This window comes from Canis aureus, chromosome 28 (genome assembly GCF_053574225.1).
Source record: "Canis aureus isolate CA01 chromosome 28, VMU_Caureus_v.1.0, whole genome shotgun sequence".
Classification (NCBI taxonomy): Eukaryota; Metazoa; Chordata; class Mammalia; order Carnivora; family Canidae; genus Canis; species Canis aureus.
In genome coordinates this window covers 17,157,110-17,176,918 of record NC_135638.1, presented here as the reverse complement: position 1 = coordinate 17,176,918, position 19,809 = coordinate 17,157,110, and the positions used below count along the sequence as shown (strand labels likewise).

Genomic DNA, 19,809 nt, shown 5'->3' with positions numbered 1-19,809 from the left:
TCCATGTTAATCAAGAGATGAAAGGAAGAGCATACACTCTTTCAATGCAGGTGGCAGTACTGGCCTTTATCATGGTTTTTTAATAATTTACATTGAAATCTGCTCCTGACACTATTAGGCCATCAAAATGAGGCCCTTGCAAAGTCACAGGTTTGAAATGGGTTATTAGTGACTACTAACACAGTCTGGGAGAGCCCCCCAATCGTTATGGAAGTGATTACCTTGAATCATCTAGGTCTTTTTGTGTTGACTCTTTAAATATTCATATTCACAACTAGTTCTATTAATTATTGAAATAAGTGATTCTGGTTTGATGATTAGAAGATTTCCCACCACGCTCATAGGTTTTAGAAAAATGTAAGTTTTATTTGAGAGACTTAACCTCCAAATAATGTTATGATGATGAATATGACCTCATTGCCTATGGTAATATTTCAAGGTCAGAGATAATTTAATGCTAAAGCATTGGTGCATCCACCTCCTTTCTTGAATATTGCTTTTGTTAGTGGTTCTTAAGGGGATTGATTAGAGAAAACATTTGTTTTTATTAAGAAATTTTTAGTGGAACAAATACAATCACAATGAAAAGATAACTGTGAAGAATTTTTAAAAGCGTTTTCTGTTCTTTACCAGATTCTTCACCCTGCAGATTAGTGCAATTGTAATGATAGCCAACGTCATGATTACAGGAGAAATATGGTGCATCCCTCATGCTTTGAAGCTTAATTTTTTGTAAGAACTTAAATAAATCCAGGGAGTAAATGGATGGGATTAAAGCTGAAAGAATGGTCGGGCTCTAATAATATTTTGTTTTTGTTTGGTGGGGAATGAAGAGATGCTGCGAAGTGGGGAGTTGTGACTTGAAATGATTCAGCCAATCTTTAATTAACGATCTCCTCTTTTACTTTTTGTACAGAATATCTAATTTTCATGAGTTTAGAGAGCAAAGATGATTTCTATTGTTCAGTTTAAGTGACATATTATTCTAATTAATTGGAAAAGTGCTCCTATGGGATAGGTGACTCGAGGATGGAGCCTCTGAGGCTCTGTCTTTACAGTGGTCCTGGATTTGCCCTTTTCTCCTGACATGCTTTTACATATGCTGTTGCTGAGATTCCGGTTCTTTGTTGTATGTTATAAAATTCTATTGCATCAGCATGAACAAAACAGAAATATTATAGATGTGAACCTTTCACCCCAAAAGACATATAACAGATTGAAAAGCTCCAGATCAGGGTAACAAGAATGCTTGCAGCCAGCATGGATGGGTTTACAGATGACTAAAAGCTGGTATTAATAAATCTCGAAAGGAGAAGAATAAGAGCAGAATTTACTGAAGTCTGTGAAATAATAAAGGGACGTGAAGCTAGGCCATGTGCATCTTTGTACTGTGTGTCAGAAAGAGCTAGAAATTCTTCCGTGTAACTGGGAGAAAACAAATTTCGAAGTGACAAAGGAGAGCTTGGTGTTTGTTTTTCTATTTGTTAATAAAACGTAATTTACCTCTAGAATAATTGAGTTAGAAGATTCTGGAAAAACTAATTCATCTTGGAATCATAAGGACAAAGGAGACCTTGAGGAGTCTCCTCCCTGGCAGACAGGCAATATTAAAACCATCCCCCAAAGAAGTCCATCTGTATTATTTTTAAAGAGAAGGAACTGGTTTAGTTGTGGCCAATGGAATGCTTTGTGACCACATGAACAAAGAGATAATGACTGAAGAGTTTACAGCTCTGAAGCAAATCCATTGATTCTGTAAACTTTGTTCATATAATAATGCTGTTGAAAAAATTCACAAGTTTTTTTAAAGGAGTTTTGCCTCAATAGTATATTTTTAAAACCATTTTTAAGTATACCCTGGGAAATGCAAACTTGATTAACACATGGTCCTTGACTTGGAGATGGTTAGAGACATATACAAAGAGCTAATATGCCCATATAAAACTCCTACGTTTTGTATCACTACATAATAACTAAAATTCTATGTAGCAGGGAATGTTTTATGTCCACCTTATTGTTCAGTCCTCAACAGCACAATGAGGTACATGCAGTTCTCATTGCAACTGTACAGATTAGGGAATGGAACATAACGAGGTCAGATGACTTCCCCAGGGTCATACGGACAGTTGAGATGTGAACCCACACTTACCTTCCTGGAGGCTGTGCTCTTAAGCATCATTCTTTACTGCTAGGCTTCTGCTGTGGCTGACATCAGTCTGGAGTCCGTGGACACCTCGGATGTCCATATGTGAGTTTTAGAAAGGTATGGAACGTGCATCTCCTGAGTGTATAAGAGGATGCATTTTCCCACAAATAGGCATGCACATACTCTTCTAAGATTCTCAGACTCTGTAAATTTAAGAACAATCATCCTAGAGTATGGACTCAGAGAGCTACAAAGTGGTGAGAGGTTTTACAGTTAGAGGAGAGTATGGCCAGCTGGGCAAAACAGGAGCAAGTTAGTGTTTGGATGGAATCCTACAGGATTGGATAGGTGGATGTGAGGTTTGGAGGTGTGGAGAGAGGAAAGAAGGCCACTGTCTGATTCAGGAAAGAGTTGGTTGTTTCCTCCTCAACTTACAGCTGAGTCAGTATAACTGTAGACATTTTACCTTCTTAGTAGTAGGAGCCTGTGATCCAGACAGTAAAAGCAGTATATGTCCAGAGAGTCCATGGGTTTGAGTGGCTAATGGGAGCTGCTAACTTCTGTCCCATTCAGTCACTGATCTATAGAGGTCTGCAAACATTTCATTTCGAATATAATTGAAAGAACCTGAGTTTCAAAAATAGATAAATCCATTGTTTCATATTTGCAGTATCAGTGAAGTAGAACAATTCTCTCTCAAAATACAATAAAATTAGTCTCCATATATATTTCTGAATCAAAGGAATGAATGCTGACCACACCAACATTACAAATTTTAATTAGCTGTCCTTTGGATGGGATATGGGAATTCATTTTTATTTAATGTGATAGTCTTAGGTCATACCACACTTATGGTCAAATTTTTTGTGTTATATATATGCTAATAGTGCCTAATAAGTTCTCAGATACTTTTTTTTTTAATACAGGAAAATTTTGTTGGGTTAAATTCCTTCATCAAAGTATTTCTATGTATGTCATTGTATAAATTGATTAATACAGGCACTTTTGAGTAGGGCAGTCTTTTTGGAGATATCTAAAGTGTATATGTATTAAAGGAGTATTAATTGTTAAATTATTAGTATTCATAATATTTTATAAGTTCAAAGTGTAGTTTTAAAAATAATGAAATGGCTACATCATCGTCATGTACATTTTTAGCGGAACAATTTTTACCTACATTTAAATGTTCCCTTGGAGTTCTTGCAAAGCCAAGGCAACAACGGACCTCTGAGTTGGCCATAACTGTACGGTAAAAACCACAAAAATGAAACACAAGGTAATGCTCTAGTTTATTTCCATTGGTCAAAACGCAAGAGAAAAACCTAGCTAAATAAGAAAAACAATAATTTTAAAGTGTGACTCCATATCACAAAACGCAATTGCAAAAATAGGGAAGGACTTTTAAAACCGTGGTTTTGCCTCGATAGTACACCTTCGGAGAATTCTCGAGTAGTTTGTTTCTGTGGCTGCATTTCTAATAATGGAGCTGTCATTTTCTTCATTCTTGCCTTTCAGAACAAGGGTGGGGGGAGATTAAAATAATCTTCAAAGCAGACACCATTACATTGAGTGGACCCTGGCATGCAAGCTGCTTTTCTAAAGCAGCACATTTTAGTTCCCACTGCAGATGATAGTTAAATATCCACTCCAAGCAGAGAGTATTTAGACAGAGAATCATCCAGCCTGTGGAGAGGCCTGGAGTCATATACCCTTCTCTATGACTAGCTCATGAAATAATCTAATACAACTGTCTTTTGTTTGTTAATTGCAGAAAGGAATCTGGATTTCCAGTGATTGTCAGGGGGGAGAGAAAAGCATTGTACAAAGCTTTAAATTAAAACGAAAGTGAAACAATGTTAGGAACAGCAGAAAAAGATGGAGGTCTAGTCTGTTATTCTCCTTGAGAGTAAACTATCCTAGGGTCACCAGCTTTAATTTTTCCTGTTTGGTCATCTCAGCAGAGAAAGTAAGGACTGGCTAAGTATGAGAGCTGCTCTCCTGACTCTCTCAGAGCTGACCCTGGGCTCCACGCCTGGGCTGAGACACTGGTGGTGGAGAGAAGCTCACGCTACCCTGGTCTGTGCTGTGCGCACCCAGTGGATGGATCAATGGAGGCCCGGAGCCCAGGGGCCTGTCAGGATAATATCTTTCATTTAAAGGAGGAAAAAATAATTGAATAATGGATGTTAAAGAACTATTTTAAAACGCGTCCTCGGAACGTAGTTCTGAGTCAGTGCTACTTGTGAGTGCCATAAGTGGCAGTGTACAGAAAAAAATATTCATTAATCTTAGCAAATATTCCTTTTGCATTATATTAAGCTATATTCATATGTTGTACTCTCTTTTGAAGAGCATGCCCAGATTGGATTTTCTTTTTCTTAAATGGCTCTGATAAAAGTCAATCTTCCAAGTGTTTTACAGTATCATGGTCCCCAAACCTCAGCAGGGAAAGCCCAGCTAATATGAGACACATGCTAATAAGAGACTGATTTTCCATTTTTAATGTTTCATGCTGATGCCAGATGATGTATCCAGCTAACCACTTTAAACCTTTCAGTAAAGGTTTGATAATAGATGTCATTATTGAATGTCCTCATGCATGCCCCTTTGAAACAAATGATCACCTATTAGAGGATAGAGACAAAACACATTTACTTGAATGAAATGTTTAATAAAGTACATCAGGACTTGTTTTTATTGGTATTGGTCTATGAATACTTTATGTGCTAATTTAGGGCTTAGGAGTACTTAGTCATCCAAACTCTCCAGTCTGAAAAAAGCATGTACCTTATTATTATAAACGCCAGCCTTTAATGTTTAGAACATATTTATAAAACATACTTGTCCTCTTCTTAAAATTGAAAACATCTGTTACAGATTTTCTGTTAAATGTTATGGACGTGAGAGCCTGGTGATGAGGCAGTCTGCCATTTTGAATGGGAATTAAGCTGACAATGCATTCTGCACCAGTGAGGCCGTGAAAACAAACAAAAAAAGGCAGATGGTTCATTTAGTTTAGTAATTGTAATTTGTTGTTCATTAAAAGTAATTCCCACACAGGCATTCTTTATTCTGATACAGTATATGGAAAATTGTACTCTGTAAACCTGGCCTAATAATTTTTTCCTTAGCATAATTTGCACTGACGTTTGATAGGCAGTTGATTAGAGCAGAATGATTTCTTTAGAATGAAAATTAATTATAATTTTTGCAGCTCTCATTAGTCTGCTTTTGTAACTACCATGGCTAAACAGCAGGGGTTTGGCCCTGAAATGCTGAGTATCACTGGATCATTTACGGTGAAGCCTCCCTTTTAAGATGATTGGACCTTTTCATTGTAGTTTCCGTATCTACATAAAATAAGGATTCTCAGTAAAAAATTTCAGTGCGCTTTGAAATATACCTGAATAGATGTTTACAGTGGTAAGGTTAGTATCATACAAATTTACCACTGCATTGTGTAGCCTTTTAAACATAATAACCAACAGAGACATATTTTAGTCTTCAGTATTATATAATCCGTTATAAAAATACTTCCTGAATTTATACAAATAGTTACAGATGCACACAAATAGCATAGATTTTAACAGTGGGGATTCTGTTCTTCAGAAATACACAAAATTGTCTGAAATACATTTTAAAGGAAGGATCGTGATCCTCTATTGATGTGAGATTGATGATGGAACAGATTTGTTCCATCCAGAGGAACCAAGCCTCCTCCAGTGTTATAATCTGATTGATGTATATAATATGATTTCAGAAAATTATCTTCTAAAATAAATGTATATCTGACAAAATCAGCACCTATAGCTTAGAAAGAAATTTGATCTTTTACGAGTGTATACTATTTCTGCTATGCCATTATGTTGTTTTGTTGTACACCACCACGTTGATATTAATGTAATTTCCCCCAAACAAGATAAGAATTGTGGGGGTTTCTGAACCACTGGATGAATTTGTGAGTTGGATTTATTTTGCTTTCAAAATTCATTGCACTGGACTTCAGATTTCAGAAAGTGTTGCAAGAATATCCAGGAAACAAATTCTTGTCTATAAAGTATTTTTTAACCACGGGGGCGGGCGGGGGGCCGGGAAGCCCGTCTTACCTAGCTTCATGAAAAAAGCATTAGGATGCAGTAGATATGGTAGCATTTTAATGAAATGTTTTTTAATAGATACTTTTGCATTTACAACCTCTTATGTCCAGAGTTTTGGATTTTCATAATTAACTATCCAGGAAATGGTTTTAACACTGTAAAGAAAGTCTTCTGTTTTATAACACAATTCCTGTTTCTGTGGAATATGAACAAGACAGTGTTTATTGTAGTCAGAAAAATTGTTGGCATGATTCTGCATAAGTGAAGAATCTCTGGACTGTCTCAAAGTGTTAGCTGCCCATTTGCAGACAAACAAGCTTTTAGTGTGCAATTTAGGTCAATGGATCGAGGGAGAAGATGTGTTTAGGCGACAGATTTTAAATCACCATAATATAAATATGCTTCCCTTTTCATCCGGAATTTGCTTTCTTTCAAGGTAATTTAGTGCAGCAGACATGCACTTATGCCTGTCTTTGTAATTTTAGGGATTAGGATAGTGAGGATTAAATGCTGACCCTTAATCTTCAATATCAACTTTAAGAGCGAAATATAATATGCAAATGGAACACATTCATTTTGTGTTTATATATTTTAATCTCTGTAATTTAGTTTTAAGAAGATGGAAACTCATCTTTGCCTTATTTATTTTGAATCCTAAAGCAAGATGCCATTAAAATCTTTATCCTTCTGTCTTAGTGGATAAATGTTTATCCTTTAGGGCTTAGAATACAATTTTTTTTTAAAAAAAAATGACTTTAACCTAACAACACTTTTCTATCAAGGCAAGTGGCATGTCTGTCTGATATAAAAGTGTAGTTAGACTGACTTGGGTTAAACGAATGACTGAGGTACTAAGTTCAGCCCAGGAAAAAGTATGTATGTGATAGACTTTTGTTTTGAATTTACTTTTAAAAATCAGTAAATTGAATTTTTATTAATAAAATCAGTTAGTGTATTTCTGATCAAGTTTACTTTGTTCTTAATAAACTTTTCCTTTGTGGTTTGAATTTCAGTGTATGGACAGGAATGTCTTCTAAAGAAAACATTTATTAGGATGAAATATTAAACTGATATAAAAATCTGGGCCATATTTTCTTAGACAAATAAACATAGGAGCTATATTAAGTAAGCAGATCAAAAAGAGAAATGTAGTGTGAAAAACAGAAACAAAGAATCTTTTTATGCCTCTGGCTTTACTGGAAGAATGGGGTTGGAACAGTCTGCTTAGCTTGGCTCAGTGGCTTCATCACCTAGGTCCTTGCCAGTCTATAGACAAAGGTGCCAGATCTCTGGGTATGTAACTTGAATGTCTACCATATACAATTGATTTTTGAGCAGCTTGTAAGAAATTAATGGTTGCTTAGATTGCCAAAAAATGCAGATAGTTTCAGGCTGCGAGTTGTACATCAAGTTTTTCAAAATGGGAAGGTAGAAATCCCGTGATTAGTTATAGGAGTAGTCCTGAACCTGTTCTCAAGCATCCAGACCAATATTATGTCATCACAGATAAAAGAAACATTGAGCACCAGGTGACACCCTACAAACATGAGCATGTAACCTAGACTTCTTTTTGTTCTCAGAAGCTTATTACTTGCAGCAAATACACAGTTGTTTTAATGATCAAAATCATTCTTGGAGTTTAAACACTTTCCTACTGACTCCTAAAAATGGGCCTAATGATGGAAGCAACACTGTTGATGTTTTCATTCTCTAGAATCGCACTGTTGTAGGATATAAGGAGTAGAATCTGTGTCCGTAGATCTGCATCTCCCTGACTACTACAAGTAAACTTATTCTCTTTCAGATATGTAACATAGTTTTATTTTTTCCTGGTTATAACTGACAGATTTTTTTTTTTTAATTCTGACTGTAAGATTGAATGATAGGGCATTTAGAAGGTTGGTGCATTTCCATGTTCATTATCCAGTAATAAAAAGAGCCATAATACATTTCATTATTTTACTAATGACTAAAGAGAGAGACAGAGAGACAGAGAGATAGAGACAGAGAGAGAAAGAGATAGACATTAATAGTACCATGATATGTAGCATTTTTCAAGATTTATGTATTTTGTCCAGTTCCTTATTAGGCAGCACAGTATAGTAATTGCAGAATGGAGTGAAAGAGACCCAGGTCTAAGTCTGAGCTCTGCTACTTACTTGTGTGACATGAGCAAGTTACTTCACCTCTCTAACCTTCAGTTTCTTCATTTAAAACTTGGGATTCTCATAGTACCTGTATCATGAGGTTTTGTGAGGATTGAATAAAGTAATGAATGTTATCTGCTTCGCCTGTGCCTGGAACATAGTGAGTGATAAAAAAATAGTAATTATTTTTATGAATTTACCTATTATGCTATTATATTGATATGAGCTAATTGTAATTGCATTTAGGAGAGACTGTTTGTGAAAAGCTGTTATAGTCACCCTTAATTTGTAAAAACCTATCAGAACTTGTTATCAGTGGTGTTAGCCAATCAAAAAAGGTATTGTGTTTCTTTTATTTGATTTCTTTCATGCTCTGTGAAATTAAAATTATATTTTTACATGTGAAATTGAGTCAGATAAAATCTAGAGATCTCCATTTAAAAATCAGGACAGAGGTACTTCTGGAATGGGAGAATGTGGCTTGGCTTCTCAAATGAAGAGATAAAATATTTTAATTTTCTAGAATTTAGTGATTTGGTTACATGTATAGATTATGTTGCAAATTAGTGAGTTAAGGCACTGCAAAGGAGAGAAAGGTTTTGCAAAATGGTACTCTAGGCTTATTTTTGGTAGCACATTTGTCAGAAGTTCAGTTTTTCTTATGGAGAAAAAAGCCACCTCCTAGAGACCTTCTCTTAGGACTTCCAGCCTTGCCCTTGGACCCTAGATTTGATCCTGAAATTTATAAGTATGTCTGCCAACGGTTCTCAATACTCAAGACGGTTATGATGATCTAATCAGATCAGTTAAGTGACATGCACTCACTTGCTAATACACACAGGAGAGAAAATAAGTGAAGATTAGGTAAGCCAGTTCTGAAAATTTGCTCATCATTTAGCAAGTTTGGGTTGTCTAAGTGGGATGAAGTGGTGGTGGCAATCTCCAGGATCTTTAGAACTCCAGAACCATTGCTTCCAAACTTTAGTCACTGAATGAAAGCCACTGATTGGCTTCATTTCTAATACTAATACTGGATCCAGGTTTCTTGTATCCAAATTGAAAGGGATTAGCAAAACAAGATTTGTCCTTATTTCTTTTTCCTATTGCCAAATTCTTACAGAACCATGTAGGGCAGTTCATGCAGAAACCATGACTTAGGTCGTTGTTCTTTCTCTGTCTGAACTGTTAGGTCAACAGAGACTAAAGGAACTTGGCTCACAAGAGTGTATTACTTTGTCAGAGATGATTAGAATATAATAGTTGAGGTCTTCTCCAGGAATTAACTGTCCTGTTAGATTTGATTAGAGTTCTTTTTTAAGTCCATGTTAAAATTAAAAAAAAAATTAGAAACTGTTATTCTTAAGCATTTATTTTTGTCTCTTTCTATTTATCCTGTTCTTTGGGAGGACCAAGAAAATAATAATAAACTGTAATAACCTTTGTTCTGGAAGATCAAGATATATCAGCCTCATAGCTACTTTGGAATATTACTTAAGAGTCAAAAAACAAAAGTTTTAAAACAGCCTCAATGCTACTTTGGAATATTACTTAAGAGTCAAAAAACGAAAGTTTAAAAAGTATCTACTTCCTAAGTGTGTCTTAAAGTCCATACTTAAGAAATACAATAATAACATATTGCAATGTGGAAATTTAATGGGGAGGACTATCGAACAGGAAACTTTTTCACTAGAATTACTTGGAAAGGCACTGTGGATTTTCTCTTTGAACCGGCCCTTAGCAGATTTGTAGGATTGATACATACAAAGGTGGAGATGACTAGGGAGGAAGACTGTAAAGTATCATGGGAGCATGAGTATCTCTAGTTTCTTACTGGTGCTTTTGCCCCTCATGATTAAATGAAATGCCCAAGAGAAAAACAATGTACAAGTTAAAATTTGATGTTATGAGAGGCACCTGTGCAGCTCAGGTGGTTGAGCAGCCAACTTTTTATTTCAGCTCAGGCCATGATCTTGGGGCCATGATCAAGCCCTATGTTGGGTTGCAGGCTCAGCCAGGAGCTTGCTTGAGGATTCTCTCTTTCTGCCCCTCCTCCACTGCAGTCTCTCTCTCTCTCTCTCTCTCAAATAATAAATAAATAAATAAATCTTTTAAAAAATTGAGTGAGTTTTATTATCATTTGCCAGTGTATGAGTATATAGCATCACTTATATTTATAGGCCCTGACCTTTGAGAAGGGTTTCAGCCTCTAACATTATTAAATGTGATTTTTCCCTTTCTTTATTGGAAAAAAAACCCATAAAACTAGATGTATACATCTTAATCTAAAATTGTTAATCAGCTTTTAGAGCATTGGATTTATAAGGCAAGTAATGGGACTGATCTTTTTGAACAAGGGGAAACTACATGGGTTATAACAAAAAGTAAGTGAGACCTCAAAAATAAGTTGAGATTAAATCATTTTTGAAATATAATGGTGGTAGAGGGAAGGGAATTGCTGAATGCTAGGGAAGCAGTACAAACTCCATTCTGGGTTTGTTTGCTGAGCCTCTTTTAATTTTGGTCAGGGGAATGTCAGGTAAACTTCATCTAGAAGGACTCTGATGTTTGTTTTGTTTGTATTTGTATTTGCCAGTGCCTAACCTTGCACCTGGTCCAGAGAACATGCTTATTCATGCTACCAGAAGAAAAAAGGAAGAAAGGAAGGAGGGATGGAAGAGAAGGAGTAAGAAAAGGAGGAAGGCAGGTGGAGAGGGAATGAAGAAGGAGAGGATGAATGTAAGATGGATTGGCTGGAAAAGAGATATTATCAAGGACACAAAATCCTTATGATTCTAGGGAAATAAAAGTAAATAGGACCTTGAGAAACTGAGATTGCAGGAGGGCAAGTATTTCAGGGATTTTTCTGAAATAGAATTTATAAAACTTGAAAATTGGTTATGGGGTGGCAAAGGTAAAGAAAGTAGAAGAGTTACATGTGGCTAAATTGTTTTTTTAAATATATGGTGACAGAAGATGATTGTGTCAGTCAAAAGTAGATTAAAAAAAGGGGGGGGGTGGTTCCTTGAGGGAAAAGGTGCATTGAATACCATTTTTAGCACAATTGTTTTTGAAGTTCTTATAGGACATCAAGGCAGGAATGTGATACAGTAGAAACTGCCAAAATAGATTTAAAAATTGCATCCATTGACTTAATAGGTCGGATAATGAGGGGGCATGAGATTTTCAAGAGAGGATCGTACAATAAAGCCAATGCATGGAGGGATCTCTAGATATGAGAGATGATAAGAAAGAGGAGATGCCAGTGAAGGAAATTATCTGAAAGATTAGAGAGAAAACTACAAGTGTCAAGGACCTGGGGAATCCAGCTAAGGAAAACCTGCTAGGAGGAGATGATGAAGTGCAGCAAATGCTATACAGAGGGAGACTGCAAACAGATGATAGCGAATTCCAGAAGTGGAATATAAATCACTCCCTAGGGAAGTTTAGCCATGAAGAGATGCCAAAGGGAGGTGGCTGTGCTCCTATGAATGAGATCTATGTGTTTGAATTCTGTGAAATTCACCAACTTTAAAACTGTGGCTCCATTGGGGGAGAAATAAAAGTAAACACAGCAATCCTAACTTAAAACTTCTACTTCTCAGTATCAACTCAGGCAAGAGGTGTGAAGACCACATTCCAATGGCCAGGAGCCAGGTCAAGTCCAGTGATTCCATAACATTTCTTTTTACTCTCTATCCATATCCCCAAGTATGAAATCTCACAACCTAATGTAGATAACCAGAATGAATTATTCAATCTACATTCGTGAGGGTCAAGATTCAGAATAGATCAATATGTCTTTTGGGTAGAAAGGTCATATTTGGGGGTAAGAACAAAGAAAGGTGCCCTGACAGTGCCATTCTGGACATTTAAGCAATCTTGAAGGGCTTTGCAGCATACATAGAAATGGAGACCCTTTAAAAATAATTGGAAAACTTTTATTTCCAGAGTTTCCTATTCCATATTTCACCCATTCTAAATAATAATAATAATAATAATAATAATAATAATAATAATAATAAAAGTTTTTTCAGATGTACATATTTTGGGGACAAGAGTGGTTCTTTTATTTGTCCTGTTTCAGAAATGACCATATTCTTAGCCTTAGCTATTAGAAGACAGGCGCAGAATAGTTTCTGAATTCTAGCCAGCATTATTTTGTCATGTTGTCCAGCCTTATCCAATGACATATACTTTTTTTAGAGATTTTATTTATTTATTCATGGGAGACACACACACACACACAGAGGCAGAAACATAGGCAGAGGGAGAAGCAGGCTCCATGCAGGGAGCCTGACGTGGGACTGGATCCCGGGTCTCCAGGATCAGGCCCTGGACTGAAGGCAGGCGCTAAACTGCTGAGCCACCCAGGGATCCCCTCCAATGACATATTAAAGTTATTGATAGAATCTCAGAAATATATTGGGGTTTTTTTTTTTTCAGTTGTATTAAAAGGGAATGGTTGCTTCACTGGTTTGAGGCCGATTGTGCAATCAAGGGTGCTGCCACATAAATAATCCCAACAAATTTGTTGCAAGAGGGATGAATGAGAATATGCAAGAAGAACAAGCAGAGAATGAAGATGCTCTCTGTTAAATGCTGGTAGTAAATGAGACAGGCATTTATTTGGATGATGTCAGTGAACCACACTAAATTCTAATCATGACACTCTTGGAGTTATGCTTTGACTTCCTTCTCTAGTTTGACTAAATATACTGCACTTCCATTTTTTCCTTCTTTAGACTATTGATTTAGCTATTTGAATCTGGCAATTTTGGCAGCAAAATCAATCTTGTTTCTTTTATCAGCAGCCATGCAACTGGATCTCTACCTATTGTCCAGGAGGAATCTGTATCTTAAGCTTAATTGCTAGCTCCTGCCATGTTCTTCTGTTCACTGACTGTACTAAGGAAATGAATTCTTAAAAGACCTGAACTTAGACTCAATACTACTCTTAGGCATGATAATATCTATTCATTTAATGCATAACCCATTTAGTCAAAATGACCCTGGAACCCTAGGAAGAGGTGAGGGGAGTGAAAGGGATAATTTTAGACTTCGTTTCCCTGTGAGCAGTCCTTCTGCAAATGCATGTTAATCGCAGAATCAAAATAAACACACTTAATTGAACAGTATTGTGGATCAATAAAATCATTGACTGAGTACCACTGGTGCTCACTTGAGGTAAACAAGTGAATTAATAGTCTCCACTTCCTTCAGGCGTCTTTGGTGTGGCCATCAATAGCATACTCCTAAATCGGAACTGGCAGTGACCAAAAGGGTCTCATCGAACAACCCAGCTTGACCTCTGAGGTGCATTATCTCCTGACACCTTATAAGCCATTTCCTTTTTCCATTCAGTGTGTCTTATCATTCTTGTTACATGATTTGAAACTTAGCTTGTGAGAAAACACTCACACGGATACTATATACACACAATCTTCTCGTAAAGATCTTTTCTTTAAGGACTTGAGTAAGAATCGTCCTTTTCAAACTTTTATTTTATTCCAGTGTAAACAGTTTACATCTTTTACCTTTCCTGCTTGTGCATGCAGCGCAGCTGTATAGGAGAGAGGAGTAAGGTAGGGTAGAGAGGAAGCTGAAAGACAGCAAGAATATAGAGTTTGCTTGGGGCAGTCACAGATTTCAGATCCTTCGCATTGAATCTTGGAGACTGGGCTATGATTTCTAACTGTTGAGGTTCCATCTTTCTCTGAACTTCTGAAGGGAGAACCTGGTAAGTTACCATGGCAAAAATCTAGGTTGCACTTCCAAACCATGTTGTAGGCTGCATGCCACATATATACCAGGTAGACTTCCAGTTAATGTGAGCCCTGTCCTGTCACTAGTGTCTGCAAAGACTTTTCCACTTTGCATAAACACAGCTGCCATGATACCCGTTTTAAGTCAAATGTATTTTGGAACACATGAAGTTCAGCAGTGACCAACTGAATTAATTCATGTTCTCATGTGGAAACTCTAAACTTAAAAAAAAAAAAATTCCCAGCAATGGGTCTTGGGGAATGAATCTGTGCAGGCCAGATGAAATCTGATAAAGAGCCTAAATAACAGTTCATGTTCACTGTTTATCTAGAACTTTTTACAAAGTAGAGCTGAGTGAGAGAGACTTTGAAAAAAAGAAACCTTGCTTTTCACTAGAAAGTTGTCATTGGTCGGTAATAGTCACATTGTCAACATAGCTCTATGCAAATACTTCCAGTAATAATTAGCTGTATTAAGAAACTGGTAAATCTAGAGACTCTTATTATTTTAGTGTCTTTTAAAGGCCAAGCCTATTATGATGCATCAGTGTCATTCTGGAATGCTAGACAGGCACTTCAGCCCTATAGTTCATCTAGTTAAACTCCATTACTATTTGTTGGATGAAAGACTCAGGCTTTTTTTTTTTTTTAAATGTGGTGACCGAATATAGCTTAATCCCTTCATTGTTTAAGGAGTATAAATGTGAATACTCATGTCCTTCGTGTGGCTTTTCTGGCCATATCTTGGCCATTAAAAGACAGTGGTGATAACAACAAAAGCAACTTATGCTCTACTTTTTATAAGAAATTCTTTGCTATTAGCAAAGCATCAACTAAAAGAGTGTAGTTGTCCTGTGATGTATGTGCCACCTGAGGCTTGCTCTGGGGATAAGATTCCCTATATGCCCTGTGCTGTCCAAAAGAGCTTTTAAAATCTAGATGCTCAGGCTTCATTCTGAGAGTTTCTGTTTCTAGCCAAGAGTATGGAAGTTTGGTTTTTGGAGAATTTTCTCCTTTTGATGCTCAAGTCAAAGACTCATTGCTCCCCACCCCCTTTCTACATCATGACATGAACTATACACCCTGGTACTCCTACACAGGCTATCCCTTCTGTCTACTATCTTCTCCTAAGAAACAAATATTCATCCTGGAAGGCCCAGCTTTAAAGTCAGCTTTGCTGGGGCACCAAATCTACTGTCATACCCATGTATGGGTTGGGTAGCGATTAGAATGTTCTGTGACCCTCTGTCCTTGAAAGCACTTGATTTTCAATGAGATTGGGAAAACCGATATTAATTGAAAGGCTAATAATAGGGTCCACAAAATTGCAAATATGCATGAATTTATTGATAAAATATAATTGTTAGTTGTGTAGTTATGGTATTTTCCTTTCTTGGGTGATTGATTACAAATGGTAGATTTGTACTGAGATACTGAATAGTCATTTCGTAGGGTAGTACTATACTCTTTTAAACATTTTTTTCTTCTTCTAGTGCCCTAAAATAAAAGTGATGGTTCAAAAGTCAATCAATTTGTTTCTCAATTTTGCTAAATAGAATTTTTTAGGAGATATATAGATTTACATTTTTATGTAACTATTTGTTCCCTGACAAATCCCCTGAAGATGACATCAGTGGCACTCTTTAGAGTCAACAGTAGAGTCACGGTTAAAGACAGTTAGACAGTCTTGGTAGTAAGACTTCAGTAATATTATGCTTAGAAAGGCTTATGATTTTGATGAAAGGAATAGCATATACACAAAAGAAGGTTTTCTTAGCAATTAAAGTTGTAAGTTTTTCCAGCTTTAGGACAGCATAGTTATTGTAAAATGATACTAACTAGTATTACAGTGTGTAGGGAAAGAATTTTTAAATTTTTTTCTTTTAGTTCTTCAAGTTTATATTTAAATTCTAGTTAGTTAACACAGTGCAATATTGGTTTCAGGAGTAGAATTCAGTAGTTCATCAAATAATTTTTTTAATAAAAAAAGTTCTCTTAATATACTACCCTGGTCTGAGAGTTAAAGTGAGTGGAGATCTTTGACAAGAGGCCAATTATAGTATTGCTAGTGTACAGCATTGCATTTATTTCTTTAGGCTCCACAGTAGTTTCTAGTAACATGTCTTTGTAGGGTGTCAGTTCTCATGGAACTTTTAACTTGGCTACATTTCAAGTAATGTTGTTATTTAATGTAAAAATTGTATAAAGGAGTAAATCTTCTTTTTCTTTTTCTTTCTTTTTTTTTTTTTTTTGCTTTTATGATACAAATTTCAAGCAGAGAATTAAAGCAGGATCCACTTCTAATCACCACTTTAGATATTTCCTTTTTTTGAAGTGAAAGATTTTATTCACTTTTCACTGAAAAATATATATCTAAAGTAAACTCTGGACCATTCTATTTTGTGTAAGACGTTCTTTATATTTTTCTGTTCAAACTATGTAAAATAAATACCGGTTTTTAAAATTATTTTCTCATGTGTCTAGAAATAACATTTTCTAGCCATATACTAGAAAATGAAAGGACCTTTACATGCAATAAAAGTTTAAGAGGAAAATGAAGACTAAACAACCATTTAGGAGACTGTAGTAGAATCTAGTGTAAAAGAGGGAGGTAATTGTTCCACTTCTCTTTGGCCAATCATTTCACCCCATTGGTTGGTCTCGCTGTTTGAGAGCTATCTTTACTAAGTGGCCGTCAGCTTGACCAATGGATTCTCAGTTATCTATGATTATACTCTGTTTACACAGCCATGGTGTTTTCACCTAATTATGACATGTTATCAAACTTCTGCTTTTTACATTTTCTTTTTCTTTTCTTTTTTTTTTTTCATTTTCTTTTTAACAATGTCTTGCCAAAACTTTGCACATGCACCAAATTTGGTATTTGTGGAGTTTCCATTTCTTTTGTAATTCACTGTGTTTTCTAAGGAAAAGTGATTACTCTATTTATGCTAACTTCTGAAACCAAGACTAACAAAATTTTCAGCATCTGGCAAATTCCTTCAAGTAGTTGGTTCTCAACTATAGTAGTTGGTTCTCTTCCTATTTACAGGAAGAATATATACTTGTAAACATTGCAAAGGGAAACAAAATGTTTATTAAGCCTAAATTTCTTAAGGCCACTATTTAAATAATGTGGATACAGTCTTTTGGTTTCCAAATATACGTTGTACCCTTCTGTCTTGGTTCTTATACTTTCAATACTTAATACACAGAACTTAACACAGTAGTAAGAACTGAAAGAAAGGACGAATAAAATTCCTTTCATCACTTTGAAACATCACATTTACTTAAGGTTCTATCATTGGTCTCAGTTTTATTATAATTTCCAAACATTTCTATAATCATACCTACTCACATGACATTAGTAGTCTATTAAATCCTTCTCTATTACCTAAACTCTCTCTTGAATTCTAGATTCCATTAACTTGTGGATATCTACAAGGTTCTCAACCCATATGTCTGTGCTGACTTTATACTCTTTCGTTTCTTCAGTAGCTACTCCTCTGATTTCTCTTTTGTTAGCAGAGTGTCTACTCCCCCACTGGCTGAACTCTGAAATTTTCTTTTTACCCCTGTCATGCTTCCATCCAACCAATCCCCAAACTTTTTAACTTAGTTTTTAGTGTCTTTTCATAATTATGACTTTTGTTTTTTTGTTTTGTTTTTAAGTTTTATGTTCTTGCCTGGAAACTTGATTATTATAAAAGCCTCCAAATCAGGCTTTCAACATAATTGACCTTTTTCTCTCCTCCCTACTTTATATGATGCTACCATACTAAGAATCTTATTCTATTCTTACATTTGTGTAAGAGTTTTTGCTTAGAAATCCTAGCTTTTCTTTATTTCAACTCATATAAAAGTTACATTAACTTATGTTGACTGGAATTATCATTATGTATTAACAAAACAGTAGTAGCTCACTTCTGGATTGTGATTTAAAATCGACAGATTGCTATCTTCTATTAGTATTCTGGTGAGAAAATAGTAAAGTGAACAGTATGAAAAGAAAACTTGTTCTGGAATGGACTGCTGAATTCAAGAGATCCAAGCTTTTTTTTTTTTTTTTTTTTTTAATTGATGCTGTATGTCCCAAATTCAATTCTGGACCATTGTGTTCCATGACTACTCAGTTTAGGCCTTTCACCATCTCTATGTCATATGCCATTCTTTTACTTATGATATTCTTCAATTTAATATAAATATTTCATAAAGTTCTAGTTTGAGGTCTCCTGACCTCAACTGTCTAGCAATAAGTTGACCTTTTCCATGACTGGTCTTGTCTTATTCACGCTTTTTAAATTTCTAGGTGAATGATAACATTCTGTGTAGAACCAAGTGATTTGTCCAAGACCAAAAGCTCTTAAGTTTCCCAGGAAGAATAACATCTATCAATTCTTATGAATTTAGGGCCATTTTTCCTGGTGAGATGTTCAGAACTTTAGGTAGCATTTATTGCCCAGACTTTTAAGAATTACTTGACTGGCTACCTATAAGAAAGAGAATGGAAGTCATAATTCTTTATGAATTGGCTAGAATTTCTTGGGCTAATCATTTCTTCAGCCAAAAGTTTTAGAACTAGGAGCAGAGAGAAGCTGACTTAGAATTGTTACAATGCCTGTAATGTAGATAAATAAAATAAATAAAATACATTATGATATTAATACATTATGCTATACAATTATTTTCAATTTTTACCCAATATGTGTTGTTTATCTTATTATAGTTGTTTTGAGGATAGAACAGGATTTATTAAGCTGAGTTAATTGCTAATTCAGTACAAATAAAATAATGTAAGATTTTTGCAGTGTTTTAAGATGTTTTGATAGATTGTTTAATTACATTGCAAAAGGTTGCTTGTACTATAAAATTTCATATTCTTCCTCTCAGAGTCAGTAGCAAATACATTTTATTTCTAAGCTATGTTGCATATCTGGAAGCTTGATAATTGCTGTTCATATTTTCTTACCAAACTGATAATGTGTTATTAATTCAGATTTTTAAAAAATAACCTTCTAAATCCCTATGTTTTGTCCTAGGTTTAAATTCTATGAGAACCAGACCACACATTCTTCTACTCTTAGGCTGTGTTGTTTTCAGAGATGCTAACCTGTTAGTGATTAACCAAGATCAGGGTCTTGGATGCTTGTGGTTATCAGAAAGCTTTCCCTGAGGATGTCTACAGTCCAAGGAGAATTTCTGCATTTATGTCTAGGAGGGATGCTCTTAAACCATATTGACTTTACATAAGAACTTACATTTGCTCTGTGAATGCTTAGCAATGTTGTTGTATGATTGTAGTGGAAAATTTGACACCAAAAGGACGTGGTCTGGACTTGAGATGCCAGACTGTGTGGTTTTCAATCTAAATGATGTAAGAGATAAATGAATCTTAGTATATTTACAGCAAAAGAAGATGTATGCTATCTCAATGCTTCCTCACAATAACAATGCAAAGAAGTTGGGTGTATATTATTCCAAGGCCTAGGTGAGGATGAAAGAAATTCAGCTACTAGCTATGTTCACTCTTTTCTGTTTAAAAAATGCATCTTTATAACATTTTCCACTTTTTAATTTACTGTTCTGTTCCCTAATTGTGTTGTAAATTTTGTGAAATATTTGGATTTATATTGTTTTCACATTATCCATCATACTCA

General features: G+C 35.4%; 1 protein-coding gene across 3 annotated transcripts in view; it reads left to right on the top strand.

The window, feature by feature from the left end:
- The window catches only part of ZFHX4 (zinc finger homeobox 4), a 181,687-nt gene that overhangs the window by 48,363 nt on the left and 113,515 nt on the right, over positions 1–19,809 (top strand). The window lies entirely within an intron of this gene.